At 40.8% G+C, this 21,162-nt stretch overlaps 1 protein-coding gene across 20 annotated transcripts in view; it reads left to right on the top strand.

Annotated features, from left to right (window-relative positions):
• ARHGEF9 (Cdc42 guanine nucleotide exchange factor 9) overlaps positions 1 to 21,162 on the top strand; it is a 555,038-nt gene that overhangs the window by 120,511 nt on the left and 413,365 nt on the right. For 11 of the 20 annotated variants that reach the window (XR_015159919.1, XR_015159918.1, XR_015159917.1 and 8 more), the window contains exon 1: positions 15,497 to 16,100. The exons of 1 other annotated variant lie outside the window; for it this stretch is intronic. The gene's annotated coding sequence lies outside the window, so the exon portion shown is untranslated. Of the gene's footprint in view, positions 1 to 15,485; positions 16,101 to 21,162 lie in introns of those variants that run through there. 8 more of the 20 variants (XM_086390082.1, XM_086390069.1, XM_086390079.1 and 5 more) reach the window with 7 other exon arrangements.

Genomic DNA, 21,162 nt, shown 5'->3' with positions numbered 1-21,162 from the left:
TATTTTATTTTTAATTTCTATATTTGGCTTTTGATATACATTCTTATAGGTGTATAGTAATATCTCATGGAGGCTTTAATTTGAATTTCCTTATGACTAATAAGGATCATCTTTTCAAGTGTTAATTTGCTATCTATATAAAGATCAGCAGTATGATTTCCCTTCAGTGAAATATCTGTGTGTTTTGGAATAACTTCACTTTTCCCTCCTTTCTCTACTTCATAAGTCTTTCCAAAATTCTCAAGTGGAATGTACGATCCCCAAACACTTTAGAGGTGTAGAAGTTACTGATAAGGACATTTACTGGGTCTCAGAATCATCTCTAACCATCTACCTATCACCAAAAAAAGCCCTGATAAGTATCTTTCTGAACCTGGGGGATCTTATTATAAAGTCTCATTATAAGAAGTCTCATTATATAAGTATAATGAGAAGTCTCATTATAAAAATCTCATTATATATGTCTCAGTATAAGAAGTCTCATTATAGTGTTTTGGCAAACTAGGATAAGAAAGAATCAGAGATGGAGTTTTTATGAAAAGTTCACTTTCAAAAAGTACACATTAACATAGAGAGATGAAACTAAATAGCTTGTCAATGCAGAAAGATCTTTATGCTCTATCTTTAGTCTTCCCTGAGAGGCTTCAGAAGCACACAGTTAGCCATGAAAAATAGGAAAGTTGAGGTTTCCATTTTTTTTTTCCCCCACTGGATTGTAAAAGTTAGCCACAAGATTCTTCTTGAGCAATTCCTCAAGCTCTTATTTTAGTATCAGTACTATGATTGTTATGCTTCTGGTAACTGTTTCATAAAACAGAGGCTGGATAATAGACCTTGTGAAGAAGATTATTTAGATAAGGGCTCAGCTTTTATGCAGTTGGCAATAAGAAAATTCAGAAGCTTGTATGTGCCTATGCTTGAAGACTGATGTGTGATTCCATAGGTAAGGCTGAGGAGGCAGCTGAACCTGCTGTTTTAGTTAATAATTAATGACCAGACTCAAGATCACCTCTTCTTTAAAAGGTAATGAACCAAATCCCAAGTTTGAAGCGACATCATTTCTAGGGTGTCCTTTCCCCTGTTACGAGCACTAGCCAAACACTATGATCTTTGGGCCTTGAATGGGTGTGAAGAAATAACCTCTCTTCCCTTTCCAGTTTATATCATGTGTTTTGTGATCAGATAGGTAACATAATGTATGTGAAGTATTTAGCATTAATGACTGACACTCAGTAAGACTTGGATTTAATCTTGCCCTTGACTTTGCTTGAATGAGAGGTGTTTAAGTATATTATGAACTTCGAATATGCTACTGTAGTTTCCAGGTGGTGACATCAGGCACAAAGAAGAGAAAAGCTGTTTGGAGATGGAAACTGAAGAAATGGTGGACTAAAAGAAGATCAAAAGAGAAAAACTTGAGAGGAGGGGAGGTCAAGATGGCAGATTAGGAAGATGCTTCCTCCATATGGAACACATAATAAATACATCTACATGTGGAAAAACTCTCACTGAAAACAAACTGGAGGCTGGCAGTAAGGTTCTCCTATAAACAAAGCTATAAAGATTCACATGAAATTGTGTAGGAAGAGAGAAGCAATCAGGTCTGGAGCTATACTCTTAGCAGAAAACACAGAAGAGGAGAAGAATATCACGGGCTCAGGAATCCTTCCTGGGGAGCTTGAGCCACATATTGGGCACCTAGGCACTGGGGACAAACACTGTAAAGATAAGTCCACTCAACTGATTTAAAAACCAATGTGACTTACTGGAGGGCTGTAAGAAACTGAGACTGATCCTGAAGAGTGTGCACACTATGGGATGCAGTAAAGGCACTTGTAAGAGGGAAGTTAATAATAATACAGGCTTTCCACAAAAGAAAAGAAAAATTTCAAATAACAAACCTAAACTCCCATTTAAAGGACTTATAAAGAGAAGAATGAATAATATCCAAAACCAGCAGAATATGGAAAATAATAAAGATCAGAGTATAAATAAATAAATTAAATTAAATTAAATTAAATGAGTAAAATAGTAACCAGAAAATGATAGAAAATATCAATGAAATCGAGTTGCTTTTTTCAAAAGATGAACAAAATTGTTAAGCCTTTATTTAGACCCAATAAGAAAAAAAGAAAGAGGACTCAAATAAACAAATTAAGAAATGAAATGGGAGAAATTACAACTGATTTTTACAGAGATTACAACTGATATATGGGAGAAGGCAATTGCAATTCCACTCTTGCCTGGAAAATCCCATAGACGGAGGAACCTAGTAGGCTGCAGTCCATGGGATCGTTACAAGTCAGACACAACTGAGCGACTTCACTTTCACTTTTCACTTTCATGCACTGGAGAAGGAAATGGCAACCCACTCCAGTGTTCTTACCTGGAGAATACCAGGGACGGGGAAGCCTGCCATCTATGGGTTAGCAGAGAGTCGGACACGACTGAAGTGACTTAGCAGCAGTGGCGGCAACTGATATACACAGAATTCTGTTGCTTTTATATACTCTCATAATGAGAAAGCCAAAAAAGAAACACTTAAAATTGCATCAAAAAGAATTAAGTACTTAGGAATAAACTTAAAATGGAATTGAAAAACCTATATTCTGAAACTATAAAAAATGATGAAGGAAATTAAAGATGATACGAAAAATGCAGACATTAATATTACTATTAATATTAGTAATACTATTCTTTTGCATACTATTCTAAGCAATCTACAGATTTAACATAATCTGTATCAAAATACCAGTGACGTTTTTCACTGAACTAAAACAAATAGTCCTAAAACTTATATGGAACCACAAAAGACCATAATAGCAAAAGTAGTCTTAAAAACAACAAAGCTGGAGGTATTACACTACCCAATTTCAGACTACATTACAGAGCTACAGTTATCAAAATTGAATGGTACTGGCACAGAAACACAGACATAGATTAATGGAGCAGAGTAGAAAGCCCAGAAATAAACTTACACATTCATGGCCAATTAATCTACAACAAAGTAGGTAAGGACATACAATGGAGAAAAGACAAATTCTTCAATAGGTCTTGCTGGAAAAAGTGGACAGCTAGATATAAAGCAATAAAATTAGAACATTTTCTCACACCATATAAAAAATAAACTTGAAATGGATTAAAGACCTAAATGTAAGACTGGAAACCATAAAAGTCCTAGAAGACAACATAAAGAACAATTTTTAACATAAATTTTAGAATTTTTTTTTTGTATCTGTTTCCTAAGGCAAAGGGAATAAAAGTAAAAATAACCCATAGGACCTAATTGATCTTAAAAACTTTTGCAGAACAAAGGAAACCATTGACAAAAATATTTAAAGTATATAAGCAGCTCACACAATTCAATATCAAACAAACAACCTGCCTGGTTAAAAAAATAGGAGAAGATCTGAGTAATCATGTTTCCAAAGAAGATTCACAGATGGCTAACAGGAATGTGAAAAGGTTCTCAACATCACTACTTGTCACATAAATAAAAATCAAAAGCACAAAGAGGTATCAGCTTACATCTGCAACAATGGGTATAATTTAAAAGTCTACAAATAGGGATTACACTGAATCTGTAGATTGCCTCAGTAATATGGTCATTTAAAAAATATTAATTCTTCCAATCAAAGAACACAGTTTATCTTTCCATCTGTTTGTGTTGTCTTCAATTGCTTTCATCAGCATCATAGTTTTCAGAGTATGAGTCTTTTGCCTCTTTAGGTTTATTCTTGGTGTTTTATACTTTTTGATACAATAGTAAATGTATTTGTTTCCTTAATTTCTCCTTCTGATCTTTCATTGTTAGTGTATAGTAATGCAACAGATTTCTGTATATTAACATTGTATCCAACAAATTCATTGATGAGGTCTAGTAGATTTCTTGTAGTGTCTTTATGATTTTCTATACACAGCATCATGTCATTTGCAAAGAGTGACAATTTTACTTCTTTTCTAATTTGGATTCTTTTCATTTATTATTTTTTTCTTCTCTGATTGCCATGGCTAAGACTTCCAAAACTATGTTGAATAAAACTGGTGAGATTGGACATCCTTGTCTTGTTCCTAAATGTAGAGGAAATGATAATTTCAGCTTTTCACTGTTGAGAATGATATTTGCTGTGGGTTTGTCATGTATGGCCTTTATTATTTTGAGGTAGGCTCCCTCTATGTCAATTTTCTGAAAAGACTTTTATCATAAGTGGATGTTGAATTTTATCAAAAACCTTTCTGCATCTATTTAAATGACCATGTGGTTTTTATTCTTCAATTTGTTAGTGTGCTGTATCACATTAATTGATTGGTGGATATTGAAAAATTCTTACATCTCTGGGATAAATCCTACTTGATCATGGTGTATGATACTATTAATATATTATTGGAGTTGATTTATTGGTATTTTGTTGAGGATTTTTGCATCTATGTTCACCAGTGATATTGGCCTGTGATTTTCCTTTTTGTGTGTGGAACCTTTGTCTGGTTTTGGTATCAGGGTGATGGTGGTCTCATAGAATGAGTTTGGAAGTGTTCCTTCATCTGCTAGTTTTTGGAAGAGTTTTAGAAGAATAGTATAATCCCTATCAAATTACCAATGGCATTTTCCATATAACTAGAACATTTTTAAAATTTGTATGTAAATACAAAAGACTCTGAATAGCAAAAACAATCCTGTAAAGGAAGAATAGTGCTGGAGGAATGACCCTGCCTGACTCCAAATTACACTAATAAGCTACAGTAATTAAAACAGTATGTCACTGGCAGAAAAAGAGAAACATAGATCAGTGAAACAGGATAGAAAGCACAGAAATAAACTTACATACCTATTGTTAAATTAATCTACAACAAAGGAATGAAGAATATACAATAGAGAAAAGACTGTCTATTCAATAAGTGTTGCTGGGAAAACTGAACAGCTACATGTAAAAGATGAAATTAGAACATTCTGTAACACCAATACAAAAATAAACTCAAACTGGATTAAAGACCTAAATGTAAAGCCAGGTACTATAAAATTCCTAGAGGAAAACATAGGCAGAATACTCTTTGAAATAAATTACAGCAATAACTTTTTTGGATCCATCACCTAGAGTAATGAAAATAAAAACAAAAATAAACAAATGAGACCTAATTAAACATAAATATTTTTGCATGGCAAAGGAAATCGTAAACAAAACATAAAGCAAAGAAAATATTTGCAAATTATGCTATGGACAAGGGATTGATTTCCAAAGTAAATAAACAGCTCACAAAAGTTAATATTAAAAAAAAAAAATGGGCAGATGACCAAAATAGACATTTCTCCTCAGAAAACATAAAATGGCAACAGGCATATGAGAAGATGCTCAGCCTCGCTAATTATTAGGGAAATGCAAATGAAAACTACAATGGGGTATCACCACACACTGGTCCAAAATGGCTATCATTAAAATGTTGACAACAATAAAGGTTGGAGAGAGTGTGGAGAAAAAGGAACCCACTTACACTATTGGTAAGAATGTAAATTGGTTCATACACTATGGAGCATAGTATGGAAACTCCTTAAAAATCTAGAAGTAGAGTTACCATATGATCCTGTAATCTTATTCCAGGGCATATAGCTGGAGGAAGCTCTAATTCAAAAAGATGCATGCACCCCAGTGTTCAGAGCAGTACTGTTTAAATAGCCAAGCATGAAAACAGCCTAAATGTCCATCAATAGATGAATGATTAAAGATATGTCATATATATATATATATATATGCATATATATATGTGTGTGTGTGTGTGTGTTTCCTGTGTGCTGACTCTTTGTGACCCCATGGACTATAGGCCACCAGGCCTCCTCTGTTCAGGGGGCTTTTCCAGGCAGGAACACTGGAGTGACTTGCCCTGCCCTCCTCTAGGGGATCTTCCCAACCAAGGGATTAAATCCAAGTCTCTCGCATTGCAGTTGAATTCTTTACCATCTGAGCCACCAGGGAAGCCCATGAATATTGGAGTGGGTAGCCTATCCCTTCTCCAGGGGACCTTTCTGACCCAGGAATTTAACAAGAGTTTCCTGCATTGTAGGCAGATTCTTCAATAGCAGAGCTACCAGGGAAGTCTATATATATATATATATAAAATACAGGGAATTTGACTTTGAAAGCCAGTGGGGTTTGAATACAGAGCTCCCACAGAACTGAGGAAACAGAGACTCTTGGGGGGCAGAAACAACCTTGTGCACACCAGGACCCAGGAGAAAGGAGTAGTGATCCCACAAGAGACTGAGCCAGCTTTGCCTGTGAGTGTTCCGGAGTCTCTGGTGGAGGTGTGGGTCAAAAGTGGCCTGCCGCAGGGTTAGAAGCACTGACTACAACAGTTCTGGGAGGCAGGGCATGCTGGCATACATCCTTTTGGAGGAGGTCACCATTTCCCTTACCATAGTTTGGCCTCAGGACAAATTATAGGGAGGGAACAAAGCCCCACCCATCAGCAGAAAATTGGATTAAAGATTTATTGAGAATGACCTTGCCCACCTGAGTAAGAATCAGTTTTCCCCACATCCAGTCCCTCCCATTAGGAAGCTTGCACAAGCCTCTTATCCTCATCCATCAAGGGAAGACAGAATGGAAACCACAATCACAGAAAATTAACCAAACAGATCACATAGATAACAGCGGTCTAACTCAGTGAAACTATGAGAAATGCCATATAGGGTTACCCAAGAAAGACTGGTCATGGTGGAGAGTTCTAAGAAATGAGGTCCATGGAGAAGGAAACGCAAACCACTTCAGCAATCTTGCCTGGAGAACCCCAGGAACAGTATGAGAAGGAAAAAAGATATGTCACTGAAAGATGAAATCCTTAGGTCAGTAAGTGCCCAATATGCTACTAGCAGAGTGGAAAAATAGCTCCAGAAGAAAAGAGGAAACTGAACCAAAGTAGAAAAAATGCCCAGCTGTGGATGCCTCTCATGGTGAAAGTAAATTCCAATGCTGTAAAAGAACAATATTGCATAGGAACCTGGAATCTTAGGTCCATGAATCAAGGTAAACTAGACATAGCAAATATGCTCTTCCAACAATACAAGAGATGGCTCTACACATGGACATCACCAGATGGTCAATACCGAAATCAGATTGATTCTGTTCTTTGCAGCTGAAGATGGAGAAACTCTATAAAGTCAGCAAAAACAAGACCAGAAGCTGATTGTGGCTCAGATCATGAACTCCTTACTGCAAAATTCAGACTGAAATTGAAGAAAGTAGGGAAAACCACTAGACCATTCAGGTTTGACCTAAAAAAAATCCCTTACGAATATACAGTGGAAGTGAGAAACAAATTCAAGGGATTAGATCTGATAGAGTGCCTGAAGAACTATGGATGGAGGTTCATGACACTGTACAGGAAGCAGTGATCAAGACCATCCCCAAGAAAAAGAAATGCAAAATGGCAAAATGGTTGACTGAGGAGACCTTACAAATAGCTGAGAAAAGAAGAGAGGCTAAAGGCAAAGGAGAAAAGGAAAGATATCTGAATGCAAAGTTCCAAAGAATAGCAAGGAGAGATAAGAAAGCCCTCCTAAGTGATCAGTGCAAATAAATAGAGGAAAACAATAGAATGGGAGAGACTACAGCTCTCTTCAAGAAAATGAGAGATACCAAGGGAACATTTCATACAAAGATGGGCACAGTAAACGACAGAAGAGGTATGGACCTAACAGAAGCCAAAGTTATTAAGAGGTGGCAAGAATATACAGAAGAACTCTTCAAAAAAGATCTTAATGACCCAGATAGCCATGATGGTGTGATCACTCATCTAGAGCCAGACATTCTGGAGTGCAAAGTCAAGTGGGCCTTAGGAAGCATCACTACAAAAAAGCTAGTGGAGATGATGGAATTTCAACTGAGCTATTTCAAATCCTAAAAGATGATGCTGTGAAAGTGCTGCACTCAATATACCAGCAAATTTGGAAAACTCATCAGTGGCCACAGGACTGGAAAAGGTGTTTTCATTCCAATCCCAAAGAAAGGCAATGCCAAAGAATATTCAAACTGCTGCACAATTGCACTCAACTCACACGCTAGCAAAGTAATGATCAAAATTCTCCAAGCTAGGCTTCAACAGTACATAAACTGAGAACTTACAGATGGATTAGAAGAGGCAGAGGAATCAGAGATCAAATTGCCAACATTTGTTGGATCATAGGAAAAGCAAGAGAGTTCCAGAAAAACATCTACTTCTGCTTCATTAACTATGCTGAAGACTTTGACTGTGTAGATCACAATGAACTGTGGAAAATTCTGAAATACATGGGAATACCAGACCACCTTAGCTGCCTCCTGAGAAATCTGTATGTAGGTCAAGAAGCAACAGTTAGAACCAGACATGGAACAACAGACTGGTTTCAAATAGGAAAAGGAGTACGTCAAGGCTGTATCTTGTCACCTTGCTTATTTAACTTATATGCAGAGTATATCATGTGAAATGCTGGGCTGGGTGAAGCACAAGCTGGAATCAAGATTGCCAGGAGAAATATCAATAACTTCAGATATGCAGATGGCACCACTCTTATGGCAGAAAGTGAAGAGGAACTGAAGAACCTCTTGATGAAAGTAAAAGAGGTGTGAAAAAGCTGGCTTAAAACTTAACATTCACAAAACTAAGATCATGGCATGCGGTCCCATCATTTCATGGCAAGTAGATGGGGAAACAATGGAAACAGTGACAGACTTTATTTTCTTGGGCTCCAAAATCACTGCAGATTGTGATTGTAGCCATGGAATTAAAAGATACTTGCTCCTTGGAGGAAAAGCTATGACCAATCTAGACAGCATACTAAAAAATAGAGATATTACTTTGCCACCAAAGGTCCCAATAGTCAAAGCTATGGATTTTCCAGTAGTCACGTATGGATGTGAGAGTTGGACCGTAAAGAAAGCTGAGCACTTAAAAATTGATGCTTTTGAACTGTGGTGTTGGAGAAAACCCCTGAGAGTCCCTTGAATTGCAAAAAGATCCAACCAGTCACTCCAAAAGGAAACCAGTCCTGAATATTCATTGGAAGGACTTACACTGAAGCTGAAGCTCCAATATTTTGCCCATCAGATGGGAAGAACTAACTCTTTGGAAAAGACACTGATGCTGGGAAAGATTGAAGGCAGGAGAAGGGGACAACAGAGGATGAGATGATTGTATGACATCAGTGACTTGATGGACATGAGATTGAGTAAAATCTGGGTGTTGGTGATGGACAGGGAAGCCTGGTGTGCTTCAGTCCATGGGGTTGCAAAAAGTTGGACACGACTGAGTGACTGAACTGAATGAACTGAACTGATAAAGAAGGATATACGTAGAATTTTATCCCTTAAGTAACTAATAAGTTACCCATTTCCCAATTGTCAATTACGTAGTGGTCATGTATAGATGTGAGAGTTGGACTATAAAGAAAGCTGAGGGCCGAAGAATTGATGCTTTTGAACTGTGGTGTTGGAGAAGACTCTTGAGCGTCCCTCGGACAGCAAGGAGATCCAATCAGTCAATCCTAAAGGAGATCAATCCTGGGTATTCATTGGAAGGACTGATGTTGAAGCTGAAACTCAAACACTTTGGCCACATCATGCAGAGCTGACTCATTTGAAAAGACCCTGATGCTGGGAAAGATTGAGGGCAGGAGAAGAAGTGGATGACAGAGGATGAGATGGTTGGATTGCATCACCGACTCAAGGGACATGGGTTTGGGTGGACTCCGGGAATCGGTGATGGACAGGGAGGCCTGGCATGCTGCGGTTCATGGGGTCGCAAAGAGTCGGACATGACTGAGCAACTGAACTGACTGAGTTACATAGTCTTCTCAGGCCTAAGGTGATTGCAATTTCTCCTTGAATTATTCTATTATCAAAGCATTTGATGGGTATTTCTATTTGGTTGGTACATTTGGCTGAGGTATTGGGCCCATCCCAAAGACCTGTAAATACCATGGCTTCCCTTCCACCAATAAAGAGATGTATGGCATATATACTCTCTCCTTTGCTTCCTCTCTCCCTCCTTCTCGGCCTAGTGGTCCCAAACTGACAAGGATTTCTCTCTACTTCTCCTGTGGAGCTCTCTCTCTAGTCAGTCCTCTATCCCCAACCTCCTCCTCCAGATAAAGTTCAGTGAAGTCCTTCTCTGCATTGTGTTGGCAGGGAGCAGCATGTCTTTCAGGCAAGGCCTTCCTTGCAATTAAGTGATGAATGCATGAAGAGAAACATCTTGGGCCTCTGCCAGGCAGAGCAGACAGCTGTTTGGGGTAACCCACAGGTTACTGGATAAAAGTCTGGCTACTTACTAGGACCATCTAGAATAGGCCTGAGTCATAGGCCTACTGTCCTTTTGGAGAGGGAAAGTTAGAAGAAGCCCTGTATTCATTTTATACAATTAACACCCTGCAGTCTGCTTCCAAGGAAACTGGTAGTTAAGAGCTTGTGGAAAAACATTTGACTGACTTAAAAAGATTCTGCTATACAGGTGGTCAGAAGCAGTTTAAGCCAAGGTCAGGAAGAAATTAGGTGAGGCTAAAAAGAAATCAGACTGTAAGGAGGAATTATTAGTAAAATACAAACCCATACTGGAATTTTGGTCTTTTCCTATGATTTTGTTTACATGGGATATTGCATGTGTTTTTTTAAAAAATATTTCTTGTATATAATTTGCATACCATAAAAATCTACTCTTTTAAAGTATACCACTCAGTGAAATTAAATATATTCAGAATTCAGCAACCATTACTGTTATCTTTTTAGCACCCCAAAAGGAAACTCCATACTCATTTCCAGTTGTTTCCCATTTCCTTCCCTCCCCCAGTCCCTGGCAACCATTAACCAAATTTCTATCCCTATGAATTTGCTTTTTCTGGATATTTCATATAAATATAATCGTAATATATGGCCTTTTGTGTCTGGCTTCCATCACTTAGCATAATATGGTTAAGTTTCATCCATATTGTAGTTTATCCTTTCTAAAAGTTGAGTAATATATAGTACTCAACTGTATGGATAGACCACATCTTGTTTGTCCATTCATCAATTGATAATATTTGGTTTGTTTCAGCTATTATAAATGATGCTCCTATGAACCTAGGAGAGGAATTGTAGGTCATATGGTGACTCTATAATTAACATTGTGAGGAACTACCTCACAATGTATGAGGGGCATTTTTAAGTATGGGACATTTTAGGTTTATTTTGTGGACTGATTTGGTGAGTATCTACCAGGACTCTACTCTGTGTGTAAGAAGATGAAAATATTAGGTTGGCCAAAAAGTTTATTCAGGTTTCCATCATACCATCATATGGAAAAACCTGAATGAACTTTTTGGCCATCCCAATATATCAAATAAATAGGGTTCAAGTAAGGGAAGGGAAGAGGTGCTTCATTTTTGCTGGATCAGGGAGGGCTTCATGGAGAAAGTGTCATTTGGTTAAGCTTTGAAAGATTAATAAAATTTCCTTAGGCAGGTGAAAGGGAGTGGAATCGAGGGGACAGTAGTGGGAGCAGCATAGCAAAACAGAAGTTTTGGAAAGGATGTGACAATGTTAGCTGAAGCACAGACTTCAGATAATGATGAGTTGATTAGTAAAGGAAGGCAGGGCTAGATCGTAGAAAGCTTCCAAATGTCATGCAAGGGATTTGAGACTATATTTCTAAAGCAATGAAAAGCCACTGTATATTTTTCCTGATACAAGTGACATTTTGGGGCGGGTGTTTGAGGAAACCCAGTAATGGTTCACTGCTTTTCTTTTCTTAGGATTACTGTGACATTGACTAGAAAATGAAACCAGAGAATGTTAGTGTTATGAGAATATATACTGTGAGGTACTCTGAGTAAAGTGATTGTAAAAGGCCAAAGCGGAGGTACAGAAATACATTATGTCTGCAAGTGCATGGGAGTATGTCATCTCCTTTCAAAAAAATTAAAAAGCTTTGATGCTTTCCTTCCAGTACCATCATTTCTTGATTTTCTTTCTTTTCTTACTGCTTACAACCTCACCATCACTGATTTAGCACCTCCCCACCAAAGTGTAAAAATAAAGGGGATGCAGACAGTCACAGAACAGTGGTGTAATTCTAAGAACTATTGAAAAATGTTGGAAGGGATCTTCCAAATAGTCTAGAAACTTTCTTATGTTACAGATGGGGAAACAGAGGCTCTGAGTTGGAGTATTACCTACCCAAGGTCATAAGTGAACTGATAACAGAGCTGGGATTTAAAACTCAAGCCCTTACGTAACTACTTCAGCATACCATACTGCCTAATTAACATCCTGTAGGATATTTAGAAATTACACAATGTATTGTTCTTTGTTTAAGAAGAAATATACCAACTGAACCCAGCACACCATTAAGGTATAGAAGTAATAGATATAGGTTACAATGAGATAGGCACTTTTTCCCTGCTCTGACCACTTTGCTGATGAGTGACATCAGTTCATTCATTCATTAGGTTAGTTAGTTGTCCAGTAAGTAGAAATGTGTTGAATGCCCTTTGCTGTGCACTGTAGCTTAAAATCTGGTAGGGAGTTGTAGCAAAGACACAGACAACAAACTTGATGAGATAGAATTAAATATGATTATAAAAGTATATTCATTTTCTTTGGCTACTGCAACAAATTACCACAAAGTTAGTGACTTAAATTTATTCTCTTACTGTCGTGGAGATCAAAAGCCTAAAATTAGTTTTATGGGGCAAAAATCAAGATGTTGACAGGGCTGTTTCTTCTAAAGGCTCTGGAGGAGAATAATTTCCTTGTCTCTTCCAGTTTCTAGTGGCAGTTGGGATTTCTTTGCTTGTGGCTTCATCAATACAATCCTCAAGGTCAGTAGCTTTAAAACTCACACTGCTCGATCTTCATATCCTTTTATTCTCCATGTGTATAAATCTCTCTCTGTCTCCTTCTTATAAGGATACAGGTGTTTGCATTTAGGGCCCAACTGGATAATCCAGGATAGTCTCCCGATCTCAAGAACTTTAATTACAACTGCAAAGTCCCTTTTGTTATGTAAGGTAATATTTTACAAGTCTCGGGGATTAAGATATAGATATTTGTGTGAAGTAATTATTCAGTCTTACACAAAAGGTATATGTTTTAAAGTTGATGGAAGGCATAAAACCCAAGTATGGATCTAAGAGGAAGATGGCAGGATGAAATATAAGGGCTGGGGAAAGGGTTTTTGTCTTGTTATCCCCAATTGCAGAGGCTGTTACCCAGCACAGACATTATTATTGTTGTTATTATCAGAGTGAGTATGATGAAGAAGAATTATGGCAATCAAAATATGTATTCTTACCTATTTTCAAAAGCATGCCTGCAACTTGTGTTTCTCAGTCGTGTCTGACCCTTTGTGACCCCGTGGACTAGGGCCCCCAGGTTCCTCTGTCTATGGAATTTTCCAGGTAAGAATACTGAAGTGGGTTGCCATTTCCTTCTCCAGGGGATATTCTCAGGGATCTACATATGGTATGTAGAAAGAGCTGGCCTTTGTTTTGAAGTCTCTGATCTGAGCTCATTAAGACAGGCCTGTAGGGACTCTTCTGGCAGTCCAGTGTTTAAGACTCCATGCTTCCACTGTAAGGGGCATAAATTCAATCCCTGGTCAAGGAACTAAGATCCTACAAGGCATAAGGAAGACTAAAAAGAAAAAAAAAAAAAAAAACCAGGCCCTTTGGAAAGCATGAAGGGGCTTGTTTTTAAAGCAGGAAGCTAGGCCCTTTCCCTCAGAGTATGGTCATCCATTGGTGATCTGGTTCTGCCTTCATCAAGGGCAATGGGCCATGTACAACAATGAGAATAAAAGGCAGTCTTGGAATCACTATCTTTCTTTTGTCTTGGAGGAAGAAGAGAAATACAGAGCTCTGATTATTGGCCAGGCACAGATCAACCCATTGAATCCTTTCTAAAATACTGGGAAGAAGGTCCTTTTATTAGTGTCATTTAATAGATGAAGAATATTGAAGGTCTAAGGGCTTCCCTCACATCTCAGTCGATAAAGAATGTGCCTGCAATGCAGGAGACCCGGGTTTGATTCTTGGGTTGGGAAGATCCCCTGGAGAAGGAAACGGCAATCCACTCCAGTATTCTTGCCTGGAGAATCCCCATGGACTCCTCTGAACCTGGTGGGCTACAGTCCATGGGGTCACAAGAGTCAGACACGACTTAGCAACTAAACCACCACCATTGAAGGCCTAAAGACGTGAAAGCTTACTTAGCTCATAGGTTTCCTCTCAGTTTGGAGGTGGTGAAGTCTTCTCAGACTCCTACCAGATACTACACACTCTGGAAGGAAGACTAGGAGCAAAAGGAGAAAATGAGAGGTAGGAAAGGAGTAGGAGGAGTGTAATGTAAGAGAAGCCCCAGATCTGGCTTTTGTATGGAGTTGACCATCTATCCTGAAAGTCAGGTCCCCTTTCACATCTCCGTGGCAATGTTACAGGATAAACTTGTTCAGTACACGCATTTGTCAAGGATGGTTGCTTTTCAACCTACTGGCAGAATTTCAAGAAAATCGTTTCCAGAGGAGTGCTGCCTTACACAATTCCCTCCATTGAACACTGATGTTTTTAGAGTGCTGAAGTGATTCATGTGAGTCCACCCCGCCCCCCCACCCCGCTTGAGGCATGTTATACAGATTCATTAGTATAATTTCTGGGTTGATTAGCTTAACTTCTCTATTTAAAAACAGAGGTGTGTTCACTAAGCCCTCCGGAAAAATTCTGAAGTCAGTTCCTTCCACCTAGCAAGCAAGGGCTCAAATGTAGGTTTCCTCAGCCAGGAGGTGGGATATCTAAGAGGCAATGTTCCTTCGTGTTCTAGTACACATCTGGTGAGAGCTGAAGGAAAGCAACATTCAAGTCCTCCTGCCCACCGCACTTGAGCTGTGGAGCTGTGTCTTTTCCCAACCATCCCAAGCTTGTAGGCTGGAAGCATGCCAGCTAAATTTTCAAAAAGATAGGGGGGAGGTGGTTTAAAAATGCACACCATGATTAACAGGCGGGGAATCTGCCCTCCTGGGGATGTTGTAATTGCCAGGAAACTTCGAGTAGCGGATTGAATAGATCCAGGAAAAGGTTGTCGACAGTCCGTCGCGCCATCCCACCCCACCCTCCCCTTCCCTCACAAATCGCTGGGCCTCCCGGAGCCATGAGATGGGGACTCCAGGCCAGGGTGTGGTGCACCGTAGGAGTCTCTGGCGGCCTCTCAGAGGGGCCTGGAAAGGGGAGGATCCCTCCTTACTCTGCCCTCCCAGCCTTTGGCTCCAGAGAGGTCAGCCATTTGGCTAATGAAATGTTTGTGTTACGTCAGGTATTGGTGGACCAAGTCAGTCTTCGCGACCCAAGCACACGGCAGGGAGGGGAGGTGGGTGGCGTTAGCGAGCAGCGAGTTTGACGCTCTGCCGCTCACCCTAGCTCCGGTACCTCCGCCTCCACCCCCTAGAGTATCTAGGCCGCCCAAGTCCGCCCCTGGGAGGGAGTGTGCGTTGGCCTTCAGCCAGCCTTCTCCGTGCAGGCAGCAGAGTTCCGATCTGAACTTCAGGATTGGGGCCCCTCCCTACCACTCCTACTCACTTTACTCGCCTCTAAGGCTCCGTCTTCCGCCAATTGTGACCCGAGGAACCCGCCGTCCTGACGCCCAGTAGCTGGCGAGCAGCAGCGCCAGGAGAGGCTCAGTTGAATTCAAACCTCCTTGACCCCTAGCTGACGCCGCAGGCACCTCCGCCAGAGCTCTCGGGCGTGCGGGTATCCTGCTGAGAGCGACTGCGGCCTACAAGCGAGGCGCAGCTGGGGGCCAGGGGCTGTCACAGAAACCGGTGGCTGATTCTCTCTTTTGGGCTGCCTAGGCGGCGACCAGCAGCGCTCCCTCCTCAGCGGCGCCCCTTCCGAAGCTGCCTCTGTGCTATCCTCTGCCGGCCCCCTAGCCCTGCTGCTCATCAGTGGTCAGTCCAACTCCTGGCTACGAGGGACGGGAACCCTCCATCCAGCCTGCCGCTCTATTCCAGGCCTGACCGTGGCGAAAGGAGCGCAACCTAGGTGAGGACCCATCCACCTCTAGGTCCAGTCGTCCAACGGAGCGCTTCAACCACTCAATGCTTGCAAGGTAACTCCCACTGTAGGCTCTCTGCTGAACTAGTGTCTTGTGCCCGCCAGGGCAAAGGTCCACTTTTGCCACCAGCTTGGGGAAAATGCTCGAGACAAGGGCTACCTGGGGGGCCTGCAGGGACCACTGGGGCATGCCAGGATAGGTAGTTGAGCAGGAGCACCTGCCTGGCGCGACTCAAGGCTTAACAGTTTACATGGTTCAACAATTGAGCCTACAGATTTAGGGATGTAGGGTAGCTGAGTTCTACCGTGGGAATGGGATGGGGAAATGAGGAAGAGAGATGGGGGAGGTAAGGAGCCAAGGACAGTGTTGGGGAAGCTACCAGTGGCAGTGTGAAGCTACTGGCTCACCTGAGGACCGAACACTTCAACACTTGGCCACCTTGGGGTGTTGTGCTCAGTTCAGCCTTTGCTTGTGTTGTAAGGGGTTTGAGGCCACAAGGTAAGTGCACTTCTGTTGGCCCAATTCTCCAGGCAGAGACCAAATGACAACCTCTCATTATAAATGTAATGATTTTGTGGAAAATGAGGCCAACCTTAGTCCCCCTATTTGCAGGAAGATGAAATCTGAGTGGGTGAAGGATAGTCTTGCAGTGAACCATTTTGAAGGAAGGGAAGTAGAGCAAGGGTGCTCTCTTCACATGCCTTCAAAGCTGTCATGTGGAAAAGGATTATTTGTCCTAAGTGTCTCTAGACAGGAGGACCTAGGATGGGTCAGATTTCAACAGAGTGGAAACCACCAGGAGGCAGAATTAAGCTTACTATAAAGGAACTTCATTCTAACAGGGAGGGAGGAGTATTTTTATTGTGTATCAGGCAATTTGCTAAGTGCTTTACATAAATTCCCTGGTGGCTCAGAGGTTAAAATGTCCACCTGCAAGGCGGGACACCGCGGTTTAATTCCTGGGTCGGGAAGATCCCCTGGAGAAGGAAATGGCAACCCACTCCAGTATTCTTGCCTGGAGAGTCCCATGGACAGAGGAACCTGGTAGGTTATAGTCCGCAGGGTCACAAAGAGTCGGACACGACTGAGCGACTTCACTTTCATTTTCACTTCTTTACATAAATTATCCCATTTAACACTTAGCAAGGTTTGGATATGTCCAATGATAAAATGGAATGCCAGGAAGTAACAGAGTCTCTGTTCGTCTAGGCTGCAGCTCTTTCTGTTCTTAAGACGAGGTTTGTGACAACCATCTATTCATTTGCTGGGGCTGAAAAAGGCTTGTACAAGATATTGGGAGAGTCAATCATTCATTCATGCCGTGACTTTAGAGAAATACCATCATCTCTCTGGACTTCAAGTCCCTCTTCTTTAAAGTCAGAGAATTAGACTTCACTGGGTTACCTGAAAAAAATCCCTTTGACCAGTAAAAATAAAATTGTAAAAAAAATGGGCTTTAGTTTTTTGCACTCTTGAATTTACAGGAGTTGTAGAATTGGATCTCCACAACATCTTGAAGATGGATCCCTAAAGGAACTAAAATGCCTCTCCCTTCTTTCACTGGCTGAGGTGTGACTCTAATGTCCATCCAACAGATACACTTTGAATGGCTGTAGTGTTTCCCAACAGCCAAGGTCTCTGAAGAGTAAAAACTCAGGGCCTCCTTTGATGTTGCTTAGATTGTCCAATGACAACTGCATTGCTTTTTAGTCACTGCAAAGGCAATTGCTCTGTCTTGTTATGCAAAAACGCAGAGCATCTGCTGGTGTGGTACATTGTACTGAGCAAATGGAGATGAGGACAGAGAGTAATGGATGAAATAGGCTCTTGCCCTTAGAGAGCTTCAAGTCATTTATGGGAAAGGCAGGTACAAGGATCACAGACCGTATTATAAGGCAGAATGTTGCTTTGAGGGGGGTGTACAGAAAAGACAGAAATCATGTGGAGCCATAAAAATACACTAGGTTAGAAATTTGGGAGCCTTAGATTCTAATCTTGGCTGGTCACTTAAGGCAGGTCAGCCCACCTTCTGAGGCCTGAAACTTTAAGACTTTCTGGTATTAGATGAGAATTTCTGGTTTGGGTGGGTCCTCAAGAGGCATTTGTGGTGGGCCTTGAAGTGCTCTGGGTAGGGTTTACACTAACAGAGGAAGATAGCAGAAACTGGGACAAAATTCCTGGACACATGAAAAACATATGTGCCTTCATGGATATGTTGTTGTTGTTCAGTTGCTCAGTTGTGTCCTACTCTTTGCAACCCCGTGGACTGCAGCACACCAGGCTTCCCTGTCCTTCACAATCTCCCGGAGCTTGCTCAAACTCATGTCCATTGATTCAGTGATGCCATTCAACCATCTCATCCTCTGTCATCATCCTCTTCTCTGCCTGCCTTCAATATTTCCCAGCATCAGAGTCTTTTCCGAGTCAGCTCTTCACATCAGGTGGCCAACCTATTGGAGCTTCAACTTCAGCATCAGACCTTCCACTGAATATTCAGAGTTGATTTCCTTTAGGATTGACTGGTTTGATTTCCTCGATGTCCAAGGGAGTCTCAGGAGTCTTCTCCAGCATCAGAGTTTGAAGGCATCAGTTCTTTGGTGCTCAGCCTTTTTTACTGTCCAGCTCTCTCATCTGTACATGGCTACTGGAAAAACCATAGCTTTGACTATATGGTCCTTTGTTGGCAAAGTAATGTCTCTGCTTTTTAATACACTAAGTTTGTCATTGCTTTACTTCCAAGGAGCAAGCATCTTTTAATTTCATGGCTGCAGTCATCGTATGCAATGATTTTGGAGCCCAAGAAAATAAAGTCTGTCACTGTTTCCATTGTTTCCCTGTCTATTTGCCATGACATGATGGGACCGAATGCCATGATCTTAGTTTTTTGAATGTTGAGTCTTAAGTCACTTTTTCACTCTCCTCTTTCACTTTCATCAAGAAGCTCTTTAGTTCTTCTTCACTTTTTTGCCATAAGGGTGGTATCATCTGCTTGTCTGAGGTTATTGATATTTCTCCCAGCAATCTCAATTCCATCTTGTGATTTATCCAGCCCAGCATTTCACATGATGTACTCTGCATATAAGTTAAACAAGCAGGATGACAAGATACAGCCTTGACATTCTCCTTTCCCAATTTGGAACCAATCTGTTGTTCTATGTTTAGTTCTAACTGTTGCTTCTTGTTCTTGACCTGCATACAGGTTTTGCAGGAGGCAGGTAAGGTAGTCTGATATCCCCATGTCTTTAAGAATTTTCCACAGTTTGCTGTGATATACACAGTCAAAGGCTTTAGCATAGTCAATGAAACAGAAGTAGATGTTTTTCTAGAATTCTCTAGCTTTTTCTATGATCCAGCAGATGTTGGCATCGATCTCTGGTTCCTCTGCCTTTTCTAAATCCAGCTTGTACATATGAAAGTTCTCACTTCACATACTGTTGAAGCCTAGCTTGAAGGAACTGACAGCTAATGGCTAGTGTGACTGCTGATCCAAAAAAGGAAAATAGAAATTGGGGTTGCAAACGGAGCCCTTGAGCACTAGACTGACAGTTTGTACCTGCTCCTGGAAAGGCAAAATTAGCAGCTTGCAGCCACGCTTGGTTTTTGAGCTGGGCAGTGCCAGTGAACAAACACCTGTGACATTGTGTAGTCTCCCATAAAAAACTATGCCTTGCCCAATCTTCATTCTACTCAGAAGTTCAAGGAATGGCAGTGCTTCCCTGTCTAATGGTAGACAGTACCTCCTAATGACAATGGAGAAGAAACACCATAGGGGTGGAGTGAGCCATCCTTAAGATGGCTTCCAATGAACTGCATATGGTCTGGCCCTTCGCTAGGAGTGAGGGTGGTCAGCCTTGTTGGCTGCTGAGGGATGGAGGATGACACTGATGGGCTGAGTGTAATCCTCACTGTCTGACTGAGGCTGAAGGACATAGGGCACAGTGGAGACTTGGAGAAGGGCAAGGGAAGACAGACTTTTTGAGATCATGTGACTTGATTTAATGGTATATCCTGTCCAGAAAAAGATTTTGGAAACCACTGGTGGAATCAAGAGTAGATCCAGGTTTCTGATGTGGTCTGGTGATATTGAAGAAGCCTAGCCAGTCCTGCTACAGAGATGGAAAGAACTTTTGCCTGGGAGTCAGGAGACTTTAGTTTAATCGAGTTTCTTTCCCTCTCTGAGCCTCACTTTTTCCACTGTTACTTGTGGAAGTGGGAGAGTTCGGCCTCAGTGAGTCTTTAGGTCCTTTCTAGCTCTAAAGAGCTAGGAAAGATATATAATTTCTATCCCCCATGGATGAATCCAGAGAGACTGTCCAGATTTGAAGTTATAAAACTGGGATTCATTGTGAACCTAAGGCTTACAAAAGAATCTTTGTATTGCAGACTGGGACTCCTTGTCCTTATTAGAGGAAGGTCAGAAGGAGTGTCATTGAGCTGAATTCTTAGGATATTTCCTTTCTCAAATCCACTTCCTTTTCCATCCTCTACCAACAATTCTTTTTCAGATTTCGAGTGACCATTGCTCTGCCCTTAGCACCTGGCACATTGGGCCTTTTTTTTTCCTATTTCTTACAGAAGGGAGCTTTTGGGCTCTTTGCCTTGTGTTTACACAGTGAACCTCAGAGCCATTGTCATCTTCTCTTTCCTAGAATCCAACATATACAACCTTGTCCCAGTTGACTTAACTGCTAAGTCTTTATAGTCAATGTCAATAATATCTTTTGTCTTCTGCAACTTACTTTGAAATGCATCAAAAGATAAGAAAATACAGTGCCAGACTGGGCTCTATGCTACACAACAATGGATGGGATGGGGGCAAGGGAGGGAAGCCAGGGAGGGAGGGGGTGTATGTATAATTATGGCTGATTTGCGTTGTTGTACGGAAAAAACCAACACAATATTGTAAAAATTAAAAAAAAAAACTTTACAAAAAGACTTCAATCAAAAATGGATAGATGGATTAATAAGTAGATAAATGAATAATTAATAAATGGATGCTAAATCAAAGATAAATGAATGGCAAACAGATAAATAAAATATCAGGGGAAATAAGTAATGTACAGTTAAAAGTGCTATGTGCTCAATCACTCAGTTGTGCCCATTTGTGGCCCCATGG

This window comes from Bos grunniens, chromosome X (genome assembly GCF_055505025.1).
Source record: "Bos grunniens cultivar Pamir isolate PY7600 chromosome X, Bosgru_T2T1.0, whole genome shotgun sequence".
In the NCBI taxonomy this organism is placed as follows: Eukaryota; Metazoa; Chordata; class Mammalia; order Artiodactyla; family Bovidae; genus Bos; species Bos grunniens.
The sequence above is the reverse complement of the archived record's forward strand: the minus strand, read 5'-3'. Positions and strand labels throughout refer to the sequence as shown.